This window comes from Mustela nigripes, chromosome 3 (assembly GCF_022355385.1).
Source record: "Mustela nigripes isolate SB6536 chromosome 3, MUSNIG.SB6536, whole genome shotgun sequence".
Taxonomy (NCBI): domain Eukaryota; kingdom Metazoa; phylum Chordata; class Mammalia; order Carnivora; family Mustelidae; genus Mustela; species Mustela nigripes.
Genome location: NC_081559.1, coordinates 127,946,525 through 127,961,100, shown reverse-complemented (window position 1 = coordinate 127,961,100; position 14,576 = coordinate 127,946,525). Strand labels below are relative to the sequence as shown.

The 14,576-nt window shown below is 39.2% G+C and overlaps 1 protein-coding gene and 1 pseudogene across 4 annotated transcripts in view; both read left to right on the top strand.

Annotated features, from left to right (window-relative positions):
• Positions 1 to 14,576, top strand: part of ASPH (aspartate beta-hydroxylase) — a 219,281-nt gene that overhangs the window by 181,576 nt on the left and 23,129 nt on the right. The gene's annotated exons all lie outside the window — the stretch shown is intronic.
• LOC132013352 (10 kDa heat shock protein, mitochondrial-like) lies at positions 1,850 to 2,253 on the top strand (annotated as a pseudogene).

The window sequence follows — 14,576 nt, the reverse complement described above, 5'->3', positions numbered from 1 at the left end:
TTTTACGTATTCCTGGGGTTGTATATTCCAATACATGTACGCTCTGGGGTGCATGCCCAGGAAATACCCAAGGGGCCACCAGTCCTTTCGTTTGGCTGACTCTGAGGCCCCGCACAGTCAAGAAATGAAGGCTAGAGCAGAGCTGTAAACTGCCTGAGCATTACTGGCATGCTTCAAAACTCACACAGAGCCTCTCAACAGAAGGAGGGAAGAGTTACTAGTTCAAGCAAGTAGTAAGCAAGTAATGACCATGCATTAGCTGACTATTAAGCTAATCAAGAAGAGGCTTTAGTGGCCATGCATGACAATAGAGTAAGAGATTTCACAGACTAACCAAGAAAATCACTCAACAAACAAGTAGTGGCAACAACAAATGCTGGGGGAGAGCAGATCTGATTTTTAGAGTTGCCGCATTATCTAAAATGTCTATTCTTAACGAAAATTACTTATCCCACAAAGAAACAGAAGAGTTTGTGTGTATATATACATATATATATGTATATATATACTCATATATATACATATATACAAAAAATAGGAAAATACAGTCAGTAGATACTGTCATGAGGGGCCTAGATGCTGAACTTACTAGATGAAGACTTTAAATCAGTATTATGAATATACCCAGATAACTGAAGGAAACCATATCTAAAGAATTAAAGATAATGACAATGATAGCTCACTTAGTAGACAATAATAATAAAGAAATAGAACTATAGAGCCGAACCAAATGGAAAATTGAGAGCGTGTAACACCTTCAGTATAAAATAACCAGAAAGGCTCCACAGCTGATTTGAGCTGATAGAGGAAATCATCGGCAAGCTTGAAGATAGGTTGATTGAAGTTATTTATACTAAGGAATGGAAAGAAAATACATTGAAGAAAACAATGTGTGGGGGGCACTGACAAACGTAACAATATACATGTAATAGAGTCCTCAGAAAGAGGGAAGAAAGGGCGGGGCCAGAAAGGGTATTGAAGAGCTAAAGGCCAAAAACCTAGCAAATTAGATGAAAAGCATTACTCTGCACTTCCAAGAAATTCAGTAAGCTTTGCGTAAGATAAACTTGAAAAACATACCTACATGTTTCTTAGTCGAACTGTCAAAAGCCAAAAACAAAGTGAATCTCTTGAAAACACAGAGGACTTATTGTGGAAAAGGGATCCTCAATATGATTAATAGCTAGCTAACTTTTCATCAGAAACCCTGGAGTCCAGAAGACAATGGGATAACGCTTAAATGCAAAAAGAAAAAGGCTGTCAACCAAGAATTCTGCATCTAGCAAAATGATCTCAAAAATAAAGGAGAAATTAAGACGTTGCTAGAGAAATAAAAACTGAATTTCCAACTAACAGACCTGCTCTATAATAAAGACTAAACACAGTTGTTCAGACTGAAATGAAAACACTAGATGGTAACATAAATCTACAGGAAGGAAAATAGAGCCAGAGAGAGTACATTTTTTCCCTTGTCAGTCTTTTCTTCTTATACTGATTTCTAAAACTGCCAGAGGGTAGACATGTGAAATAGAACAGAGAGTCCAGAAATGAACTCTTACATTTGTGGTCAGTTGCTTTTTGACAAAGGTGCCAAGACAATGCAATAAGGAGAGAATTGTCTTTTCACAATGTGCTAGGACAACTGGATATCCATATGCGAAAAAGTGAAGTTAGCTCATACTGTACACTGAAACGAACTCAAAATGGAAGTAGACCTAAATGTCAGAAATAAAATGGTTAACACTTACAGAAGAAAGCACAGAAGTGAGTCTTCAGGTTCACGTGGTCCGTGGTTCGACTGTGGGTCTCCTTGCAGTGGTGGCAGCTACTGAGCACAGTATGAACTGCCATGGTCAGAGTCGTGGCAGGGCAGACGTTTAGGTTTCTTTCGTTCTTTGACTGAGTTTTAGTTGAAAGGAGTGCAGCTGAAACTGTAACCAAAGGAGGCATTATGCTTCCAGAAAAATCTCAAGAAAAGGTGTTGCAAACAACAGTAGTAGCTGTTGTATCAAGTGCTAAAGGAAAGGGTGGAGAGATTCAATCAGTTAGTGTGAAAGTTGGAGATGAAGTTCCCTCCCAGAATATGTAGGCACCAAAGTAGTTCTAGAGGACAAGGATTCTTTCTTATTTAGAGACAGTGACATTCTCAGAATGTATGTGGACTGAAATCATTATAAAAATGGCATGAAGTGAAGCTGCCCGTTCCAGTGAAGTTGTAAAATCTTTCATCATGTAAATAATTTTCATGTCTCTCTTTTATAATAAACTAATGGTACCCAAACTACTGACTTTAAAAAAAATAAAATAAAATAAAGTGAGTCTTCATAATATTGAGTTTAGGTACTTTTTTTTTTTTTTTTTTTTTAAGATTTGACACCAAAAGCACAGTGACAAAGGCAAAGTAGATAAATTAGATTTCATCAGTCTTAAACTTTTGTGTTTCAAAGAACACCTTCTGGCCTGGGTGGCTCAGTCATTAAGCATCTGCCTTCAGCTCAGATCATGATCCCAGGTTCCTGGCACTGAGCCCCACATCAGGCTCCCTGCTCAGTGGAAAGCCTGCTACTCCCTCTCCCACTTTCCCTGCTTATGTTCCCTCTCTCGCTGTGTCTCTCTCTGTTAAATAGATAAATAAAACCTTAAAAAAAATAAAGAACCCAATCAATAAAAAAAAAAAATTAAAATCCACAGAATGAGAGGTAATATTTGCAAATCATTATCTGACAAAGGACTTAATCCAGACTATATCAAGAACTCTGATAACTCAATATAGAGACAACCCAGTTTCAAAATGGATGAAGATTTGAATAGACATATTCAAAGAAGATCCATGAATGGCCAAGAAGCTCATGATAAGATGCTGAACATTATTCATCATTAGGAAAATACAAATCAAAGCCCCAGGATGCCCCTTAACACCCACTAGGATGGCTACAACAAAAAAGATGAACATTAACAAATGTTAGCAAGTATATAGAGAAATCGGAGCCATCGAACATTGCTGGTGGAAATGTCAAGGGATACAGCCATTTTGGAAAATGATTTGGCAGTTCCTCAAAAAGCTAACCAAAGTTATGGCCCAGCAATTCCACTCCTAGGTATATACCCAAGAAAAATAAAAGCATCACATTCATGCAAAAATATGTACGTGAATGTTGATATTATTAATAACACCAAAAAAGTGGAAGCAACCAAAATGTCCATCTAAATGGTGAATGAATGAGTAAACAAAATGTACTATATCGTCACAATGGCAATAAAAAGCAGTGAAGTACAACATGAATGAACCTTAAAAACATTACACTAAGTGAAAGAAACGAGGCACAAAAGACCACCTATTAGATGATTCTATTTATATGAACTGCCCAGGGCAGCTGGGTGGTTCATTCAGTTAAGTGTCTGAGTCCTGGTTTTGGCTCAAGTCAGACCTTGTGGTTTGTGAGATTGAGTCCTATGTCGGCCTCTGTGCTTAGTGGGGAGTCTGCTTGAAGATTCTCTCCCTGTGTTCCTCCTCCCACTCAAACACATTCTCTCTCCCTCTCTAAAATAAATAAATACATCTTGGAAAGCAGGCTCTATTTACATGAACTGTCCAGATTAGGCAGTTCATCATTAGGAAATTATGGAGACAGAAAGTAGATTGGTGATTGCCAGGGACCAAGGAGATGGAGTGAGGGGAGTGACTGCTAATGGTGAAGGGTTACTTTTGACATGATGAAAACGTTCTACAACAAAGTCGATGGTTGCACAACTCTGTGAGTATATTAAAAACCACTGTATGGTAAAAGTTAGTTGAGTGAATTTTGGTATATGAGTTATAGCTCAATAAATCTGTTAACAAAACTAGGAAATTGTGGTAGCATATTGTAATTCAGGTATGTTAAAAATAAATAGGTTTCTGGGGTGCCTGGGTGGCTCAGTGGGTTAAAGCCTCTGCCTTTGGCTCAGGTCATGGTCTTAGGGTCCTGGGATCGAGCCCCACATCGGGCTCTCTGCTCTGCGGGGAGCTTGCTTCCTCCTCTCTCTCTGCCTGCCTCTCTGCCTGTGATCTCTGTCAAATAAATAAATTAAATATTTTTATAAATAAATAAATAAATATATAGGTTTCTGAGGGGTTGATGAAAAACACTTAATAATCACCAGTGAGGCAATATAATGAGCAGCTTAGAGGTTAGGACTCCGTGGCTACATTGCCTCATTTTGATATTTGGGGCCATTCCTTACTCACTGTGTGACATTGAGCAACGCTTCTATGTGTTCTGCTTTCATTACCTGCAAAGTACCTATGGAAATGGTATTTGTTTCCTGGTTGTTCAAACTTAATAAGTAAATGGGAAGTGCTCAGTAAGTATTAATTATTAGTAGTCAATTTAATTAATTACCTTGTTTTCGTAGGAAAATATTTCTAGTTTCTAAATGCAACTTCAGTGGGGCACCTGGGTGGCTCAGTCATTAAGCGTCTGCCTTCTGCTCAGGTCACGATCCCAGGGTCCTGAGATCAAGCCCCTTATCGGGCTCCCTCCTCGACAGGAAGCCTGCTTCTCCGTCTCCCACTTCCCCTGCTTGCGTTCCCTCTCTCGCTGTGTCTGTCTGTCAAATAAATAAATAGAATATTTAAAAATTTGTTTTAAATAAAAAACAACTTAGAAAGCCAATTTTGAAATATTATGTATTACTGAAATAATGTAACAGCTATCGTGTATGGAATGCCTTCTATTTACAGTCAATGCATTGAGCATTTTTATACATAATACATTTAATCTTTGTAACATTCTGCAAAATAGGTATGCTTGTGCTCACTTATCTATGAGCAGAGTAAGGAGTGGAGAAATGAAATTTGCCCATGGTCCATATTTAATGATGGCGGGGCTGGGATTCGAATGAAAATCATTGTCCTCAAAGTCCATACCCTCAACCGTAGCCCATTCTACCTCAGAGTGACTGATGTCTGCTCTTGGTCTCCTGTCTTTCTCCTTTTTGCCTATCATGTCTTCATTTCAGTTCTATTTCCCCAGACTTCTTGATTTCAGCCCTGCCTGTTTTAAGTTCTCCTTTTTTAAGAAGAAAAGCGGGGCTTGAACATTGATCACTGGGTCCCCAGCTGCATGGAGTCTCAGAGTGTGGGACCTCTTATGTCTGAAATCCAGTGCCTCACTTGCTAACTATCTTTATTTGTAGAAATGCTAATATTGTGTCTGGTTATGGCTTTCAGATAAAGAAGTCATTTCAAGGGGATCATTTGCCAATACTGACCATGACAGAGACTGCTGCGTAAGGAAACCCAGGGCTGATGTCCATTTAGTGGACAAACCCTTGTACATCAAATTTCTTTCCATTTTCAAATTACAGTTTTGAAAATTATAGATCATGGATTGGGCATTAACATCTTAAAGTGGAAACCTTCTAGATCAGGTAGCTGCATCTTTGGCCAAAATCCTTCTAGGATTATTCTGGCCCTTATGACAAACACCACGGATAGCACATTTCCATTTAAATTATTCCCACCATATGTGCAGTGAGAAGTAGAACAGTTTTCTTGGAGGCAATGGGACACTGTTCAGTAAAATGCATCATCAGTGTTTTTCCCCTTTTGTTGAATGGTCATTGTTTCCCTCTCATTGTGGTGTTTACAGTTTTTCAACTCTGCACCGGAGATGAAAAGAGGCTGTGGCAACTGAATGGGAAAAAAAATTAGAGAAAAATATCCCAGTAGAGTTTTCTCTTTTAGGCATATTTTCATTGAAAGTGAGTAGGTTGCTGCCCAAATCACAAATATCAAAGCCTTGGTGCTTTGGGGGTATTTAACATAGAAATCGAAACAAATGTATTAAAGTCTTTGCTAGGTTATAAATAGAATAGTTTTGCTCTTCTATTTTTGAGATTAGCTTTTGATCTACATTACTCCATGTCTAATTTAGATGTAAAAATGCATGCATAGAAATTATTGTAATATCCCTGAAACAACAGCAGTGAATAGCAACAGAAAACTATAGTCTTTTTTTTTTTTTTTAAGATTTTATTTATTTGGGAGAGAGGGAGTGTGAACATGCATGAATGCTGGAAGGAGCAGAGGAATAGGGACAAGCGAGACTCCGTGCTAAGCCAGAAGCCCACCTGTGGCTCAATCCCAGGACAGAGACCACGACCTGAGCCCAAGTCTAGAGTTAGATGCTTAACTGACTAAACCCCCACGTACCCCTGAAAACTAGTTTAAAGTATACCTTTTGTGTGTGTGTTTCCTGATATCTCTTTGCAAAAGGAAAACTTGCAAGTTTTTCTGAGTTGTTCGGAGCGGCTGCTCTGGTGTTGCATCACAGGTAAGTTTCCGCTTCCTCACATTATACTTGCATCAGCTGGAGGACTGCCCGGTGCTGTTTTTCTGACGGCATGACACCATGCATAAGAATGATTGATTAAAGTTATACTCCCTCCATCATTTTCCTGCAGACCGTGGCTTTTAATTAAGAAATCCATTGTGTATGAATAATGTCAGCTTCACCAAAAATAAGAGTTACTCAGGAGTATGTTCAGTGGTTCCACATTTCTGTCTTTTCAACATTTTTGTCTATACAATTAAATATTTGAATGTTTCCACTGAACTGCTTTTGAAATGAAATGGATTAAGAAAGAAGCAAAAATGGCAGATTTTGCGTGGAATTAAGCTATAAATTAAGAAGATTATCAATTTTTATGAAAGTAAGTGTCGTACTACAAGGAAGCGCTAAAAGCAGTTGCTTAAGATGACCATAATAGTTTAATCCGATTTTTCTAAATCAAACTTTAAACTTTTGGGACTCCAGTGACACATAAAAAAAATCAAACCGAATGGCAGTAGGAACCCAAAGAATTCAGGAAATTGGATGGTGGCACAACTTAAAGTGAACTTGAAAGGAGGCTCTCCAGTTGGAAAAGTTTTGTTCTTAGCTCTGACCCCTAGGGAAGGTCATTTCACCCTCTGAACCTCAGTTTCTTTATCTCTAAATTCAAAATAATTACCCCAGTTTCACCTCTCCTGCAAGATTTTAATGAAGCACGAAAATGAAACCAAACCAAACACGACGAAAACCCACCATCATGGATGTTCCTGTGTGTGTTTTCCTGGGGGACCTCACCAAGAGTCAATGCTCGGCCAAGGTTCTAGGATGGCATCTGATGCCAATTATGGCAACGCAGCGAAAGGATAAGATACATTATAGTCTTTGAATTAATTCAAAGTAAAAGGGTGTTTTCTCTCTTAGAGTGAAATTGGTTAGTTTTCAATATTGGTCAATAAAAAGAAAATTTCTAAAAATTTTCTTTATCTGTGATTCTCTTTGGGAGTTCACAGTACAGTGTTTAATATTTCAGAAAAATTGCAAACTGTATCTGTAGGTTGGCACTCTGTTTGCTGTTCCAAAATTTTTCATCCTGTAGGTTGTGATCAATATCTTAGTACACATCCACACAGGTCGATGTCCTAAATATACGTATGCACATATATATTATAGATAATCTGTTTATCAAGCAATTTATTGAGTGTATCCACAGAAAGCCTCCCCATCAGACTCCTAGCCCCTTGCTGTTAAGGACTTGGGGGTCTTTGCTTGTCCAGGACACAGCTCAGTGCACTGGTCCCTGTAGACAGAGTAGGGAAGGAAGGTAGTACCTTGGCTCCCCTTTTAACTTTCTCTCACTAGGAATGTTAGCCCACAAGCCTGCCAGTCTGGCCTAGGGTATAAGGAATAGGAGTCTCTTTTGCTTCCTGAAACCCTCGGGCTGGATGTTTCCCCGGGTAACCCAGACTATCTTTTCTCTATCCTGGTAGAAGACACCCTTTCTCTGTCACTTTCTAGAAAGAGCAAACTCCAGTTCTCCAAGACTCTTCTTTTGCCCCAGTTCAGAGTGCCTTACCTTATCCTTTTTCTTCAGTAAGAGCAATGAGAGACGGAATGTACAAGTGGACAATGTCCAGACCATATATAAACCTAGAACCTTGACCCATAACCTGTAGCAAATCGCCTGGGAAATAACCCAGGAAGCCAGCCTGCTGTAAGCCAGACTTGCAGTAAGTCAGATTGTCCAGAGAGCAATCTCTAGTGACAATTCAGGAAGCTAAAGAATAACCACTGTAACAATTGGCCCCAAATGTCCAGGACTTGATTAGTAACTGACGGCTTCCTTAATGTTTTTCCCGCCTCCAATTTAGGACCGATCCGAGACAGCCAGATATGCTCTCCTGACCAGTCACATAGGACGCCCACTTCCAGTTACCTGCCAGCAGCCTCCTCTCAGGGTACCCCTGAAGCCTTTCCTTTTTTCGCCTTTAAGCTTTCCCAATGCTTCAGCAAAACACAAGTGATGGTGGCTGACTCCCTTGCTCTAGCGTGCTGTGAATAAGTAACATTCTGTTTTTTTCATTTGGTTGGTCTTTGTTTATTCCCACCATAAGAAATGTCAGATATTTTCTTTTATCTTTATATTCAAGCTGGAAAAACAGGAAATCTGATTAAAATGCATTAGTTTCAGCAGGAGATTGCTTTTTTAATGCTACTTATTTCCCGCAGAGATTTTATTTAAATGATTGCAAAGAGAGTTTGCTGTGAGAGCATTGCCTTCACTATGACATTTGCTGTGATTCATAACTTAAGCTGCCCACTCGGGGGTGGCGGGGGTGCCCTCCACCCCCCAGCTGTTCCCTCTAAGGCAGAGTCCCCTCCTCCTGTCTTATCTAGGATATGCTACCCATGTTTCATTATCATAGTGTAAAGTTTAGGCATTTTTTGGCTAGGCTTCAAGCTGATCTCTCAAAAAGAAAAAAAAATAGATATAGAATTCCCAAATAATAATTAGCTATAACAACATGTTCACAGCCAATTATATAGAATTTGGTATATATGGTGCTAAGGCACCATTGTTACCAATTCCTTCTAACTCCAATTTTAACATACAGACTTTGCCTGGAATAGTCTTTGACCACATGCCTTCTCTGAATTTAGAGGTAGAACCTTGCGAGGTACATACACATCTCTGGGACTTCTCAGTTGCCAGTATCTGTGTTTTCTCCCTTCCCTTTTTCTTTTTTTTTTTTCTTTTTTTTTTATTTTTATTTTTTTTTTCCCTTCCCTTTTTCTTAATAGCTAATCATATGCAGTTGCTTACCTAATCTAGTAAATGTTAATCGGAGCTCTGGGAGTTCTTGTATCTGTTTTGTCCACGCAGCTCTTCTTGCCTTTTTCCATGACCACGTTTTCTTTTGTTCCTATAAACGTACTATTTTCCATGTTGCTGTGAATTTACTCCTGACCCCCTTCATCTGCTGCTTGCCCTCTTAGCTGGAGCTAGTTCTCACTTGAATATGCACTTGTGTTATGTGTTGATTGTGCCCCCCAAAATTCATATTTTGAAGCCCTAACCCCCCGGGCCTCGGAATGTGACTACATTTAGAGATAGGGTCATTTAAAGAGGTAGCTAAGTTAAAATGAGGCTACTGGGGCGGGCCCTAGTCCAATATGAGTAGTGTCCTTATAAGAAAGGGAAATTTGGACACACATGTGCACACCGAGGAAAGACCACGTGAGGACATAGCTAGAAATCTGCAAGCCAGGGAGAAAGTTCAAAAGACACCAAACTTGCAACAGCTTGATCTTGGACTTCCAGCCTCCAGAACTGTGGGAACATAGATTTGAATCTTCTAAGTCACCCAGTCTGTGTATTTTTATGTTATGACAACCTCCACAAACTAATACGATTAGTGAAGAAACTCCCCTTACGTAGCAATTTGCTATCTTTACTTACTGCATTAGCCAAAACATTTCTTTGAACAGTTCAATTTTCGTACATAGGCAAAAATATTCAAAGCTCAGATGGATGAATTTTGCTTGATTTGGACAAAATTAAACATGATCTTATGTGAGGCTTCAAGCATCATAATCAGTTTTGTTATCATCTGACCACATCGTGGAAGTGGGGGCATACCAACCAAATGATGCAACGGAAACACATGGGCCAAGTGAAAAGAAATTAGGGTGACGATAAATGAATATATGGAGTAGCAGAGTTTGATTGAAAATGTGAAATGCGATGGTGAGAAGTGTTTTCTTCTCTCTACTACCTGTCTCTGTCACGTGAAATGGCATCAGTTTGAGTTTGGTGAGGTTTTGAAGACGAATTCCAGGGATTACTACGAGATTTTGCAGGCTTGGGGGATTTTGTTTTCTCAGTTTTACTAGGAGGTCCTACTCTACGAGAAAAGAAGGGAGATAAATAATAATGACCTATTTGAGATGTATAGAAGATACAGGAGGAGAAGGATGAAGCAGGACCAAGCAGTACATTTAATACCTCCCACATGAAACCTCACTTAAATGATAACAGAAGGACCCAAAAAAGGGGGAAAAAATGACAGTAGAAAAGAAAAACCTTGCTTAAATAACAATAAAAATATAAACCTGCCCCCCTCCCAAAAAAAAAAACAGAGGGAAGCAAGAACAGATGAGCAACACCAATGTGTTTTTTGTTTGTTTGTCTTTTGAAAAGCAAAGAAGGAAGGATCTGACTTGGTTGTTCCAAGAAAGCTGAAATTGAAGGAAATGATTACAGAGGAGCTTCCAAAGGGAAGGGATTTAAGGCACCCGCCACCGTAGCAACTGTATGGGCTTAAAGAAGACACTGTTCCCCACCTGACATTTCAGATGCCCAGTGAGAAAACTGACTTGATGACACGCCCAAAGGGAGGGCCTGTCAACCACATGCCCTCCCCTTCCATGCAGCTCCTAGTCACTGTCTCAGTCCTATAGGACTCCCAGCTGAGGGTCGCCTAACATGGGAGAGACCCCTCAACACAAAAGAAGATAAAGAACAAAACAAATGAAGAGTACAGTAGAGCTCAGGGGAAACTGAAGATCCAGGGAGCAAATGCCAACAGAAATAATATCTGTAAGATGCTCAGAGCAGGAAGAGAAAATAGTGTCGCCGTGAGAAGAGAATAGGAAGGATACTGTGGGAAGAAAGAGAGACCTAACTAGGGCTCTGTCAGAAACGTGCAAAACAGCATCTGCAAAAGTAAAGAGTTTCATAGCAGTATACGAAGCTAAGTCAAGAAAACCGGCCAGAAGGGAAAACCAAAAAAGATTGAAAATAAACAAGTTAGGAAAACTAGAGGTTCAGTGTAACATGTTCAACATACAAATGAAGGAAGTTCCAGAAAGAATAGGGACAGAATGGAGAAGAAATTATTAAAGAAATAAGACTGGATAGTCTCCAATTGAAAAATTGTGAGTTTCCATATTGAAGGGACCCATAAGTGACCAGCACTTAGACTAAGATACAGTTTCAGAATTTTAGGAAGCCAGAAACAAAGAGATTTTAAAATCCTCATTACTATCATCACAGTTGTACTTACACATAGAAGTACTTTTTTTTTTAGCACATTTAATCTTAGAGACTCTTGAGAAAAACTGTAGTATTTCACCGTCTTTATAAATGAGGAATGTTAAGTCACAGTGGGTAAGTGAATCCCCCAGTATCGCATAACTAGTAAGTGGGAGTCAGATTTCCAAACTGGGCAGTCTAACTCCATACCCACTACACTGTACTGACTTCTATAAAGTTTTCTGAGGGACACCCCCCCACAAAAAAAGAGGATCTCCCAACAGCAGCACTAAAATTTCTAACACAGTGTGGCATTGTTTTCAAAACTCTCAGGAGAAAGTATTTCCTACCTAGAATTCTGTAAACAGGCAAGCCTTCAATCAGCTCTAAGTATAGCTTCAACTGTTTTCAGAAATTTAGTGTTACCTGTGCTGTGTCCTTTCTTGGGAGCAACTAGAATGCAGTAATTAGGAAGACCACTACATGGCAAAAGTCAAGGGCAGTTCCCTGATGAGGCTTGCCCAGCATGCCCAGTCCAGATCAAAGCAAGTCAGTTGGCTACTGCAGGATTATCTTCAGAAAAAAAAAGAGAAAGAAAGTAGTGGCTTATCTGATGTTTTTGGCAAGGGGTAGAATAGTATCAAGAGATTTTGTATCACCCTTCTGGTGCTGTAAAGAACAAATAGTGGTAAGTGCATTTGAAAATGAAGCCAAAGAAAAAGGGGCAGATATGTAGCATGAAGGGTCCTCATCACAAGACGACTCGAGTGTGAATGATAACTCATTGTCATATAAAACCCGAATGTGAATTTGATCAGATAGATGAAAGATTTGTGAATTTAACTGTAGCAAGATTGAGAAGAGAGAAAAGAAGACAACAAATTGTTAACGTGTTACCTTCTCTAAGAGAAAGATGAGTGATAATGTCTAGAATGGGATAAATCAAGAAATAGTGGTATATAAACATAGTATTTATTTTTTTAAAGATGTTATTTATTCACTTGTGAGAGAGAGAGACAGAGAGAGCACAGCAGGGGGAAGCAGAGGGAGAAGGAGAAACAGGCTCCCCACTGAGCCTGATATGGAGCTCAATCCCAGGACCTAGAGATCATGACCTGAGCTGAAGGCAGACGCTTAACCATCTGAGCCATCCAGGCACCCCAAAACATAGTATTTAGATAGAAGCAGGTAAATGCAGAAGAGGTGTTTAAAGCAACCCGCTGCGGTTGGACTCAGGATGGGAGAAGAATTGAGTGAGAGACTGTACTGCTTTTATTATAAGTTATTATTATTAGTTAACTTTTAAAAATATATACTTTTAATTGAGTAAAAATAGAAAGGGAAATTTAACTGTTTAACCAGAAGAATCAGTTTAGCTATAGTTTGCTCCCCTTAAGACTTTCTGCAAGAAATAAGTTTTCGGAGAAGACTTTAAAAATAGACAATCTAATTTGATGTTGAAGAGAAAAGCATATCATCCAAGTGAATGAGGAGAGTTTCTGGGAAGTGAGGACCTTGTCAACTGGTTGGGGGGTCTGGAGTAAAGTGAACTGTGGTGTGTTGTGGGATTAATGAAGCTAGAAGCTGGGAACTCCACTTAGAGATGACTAGAGTGCCAGATACAGCTGAGGTTCAACAAAAAACAAGTGCTTGGGGTGAGTTTACAAAGCCATGTGGCACCATAAAAGCAGTCAAGTCTCTGTGCTCTCAGATGAATGCTTCCACAAGGAGAAATGTCAATTAGAAGCTCTTGTCTTCCCAGCAATCAACTCAAATACCAGCCCTATCAGTTTCTTTTCTCAGTTTTATAAAATGGGTGTATTTAGGGTCAAAGTAGTACTATTTTAGATGAGACCTTTCAAAATGTAAGCATGGCCTCTCTTGTGAGCCTTCAAGCTCCTGCTGAAATTTACTAAAAATTGGAATTTTTTTGCCATCCCAGACATCTGAGTGATATCACTGTAGAAAAGATGCATATCCATTCCCTTCCTCCCTCCAGCCTTCCTACTCTCCCTCTCCTTTCTCCCTCCCTCTCTCTCTGTGTCTCTCAAACACACACATACATCCTGTGTAGTTAGGTTTGGTGTCTAATCCCCTCTAACGATGTGAATTTTATACAGTATGGTTCCTTGGTTTATGCTTAAAAATAAAATTCCCAGATCCCACCCTAGATTTCTCCTGATGCCCTTAAAAGAGACCAGGGTGAATCTTTCCAAAGTTGAAAACAAACAAACAAAACAAAACAAAAACAAATCCAAAGTGTACTCATTACTCTGGTAAAAATTGCTCCTAAGACAAATTTTATTTATTTAGTGATGCAATCACTATAACATTTTCCTTTGGGCTTTATGCCCTGTTTTCCTAAGAAAAGATCAGCTCTTGCAAAGATGCTCCTAACATCAGCTGTCAAAAGAAAAGCAAGAAACTTCTAGAATACCAGGAGGGATGAAGGGAAGAGCCTGCTGTGTAAGGCTCCAGTAACCTCATTTGAAAAGTAATTTCATGTGTTAGAAAGGTAATTCTCCCCTCATCTGTGTGACAACTTAACAAGAATCTAACAGATTTATCTATCAACTCTAACAAATTACAATAGCCACAACGAGTGTTGGCGATTTCGGTACATTTGAGAAGATGTGAATATATGGGTTGCATTTTTTTTTCTTTTTCATAATCTTGGGATTCTTGAAAAAAGTCATTATATTTTGTCACTCGGGGCCTGCCAAAGTGAAGGTTTTTGAGTATCTTTTTATTGGAATCTGTCTTTGACTTGCTCTGTATAAATTACCTACTTGGGATGAAGTAACATTGAAATACTGATGGCCAGCACTAGCATAAATCAGTGTGATGGTAGCAGCAATTGTGGCTTTTGACACGAATCAATATGTGGGTCTCACAGAAATAGCAGTGTCAAACCCATACATTGTTGTAGCCACTGTGGAAAACATGATGGAGTTTCCTCAAAAAATTAAAAATAGAACTACCACATGACCCAGCAATCCCACTTCTGGGTAGATATCCAAAGACAATGAAAATGAGATATTGAAGAGATATCTGCATTCTCATGTTCATTGTACAATTATCCACAAAAAGACATAGAAACAACCAAAGTGTCCATCAGTGGATGGATGGATAAAGAAGATGTGGTATATATACACATAAATACACATAGACACACACACACACACACTCACACACACAGAAATATTATTCAGCTGAGAAAGAAGGAA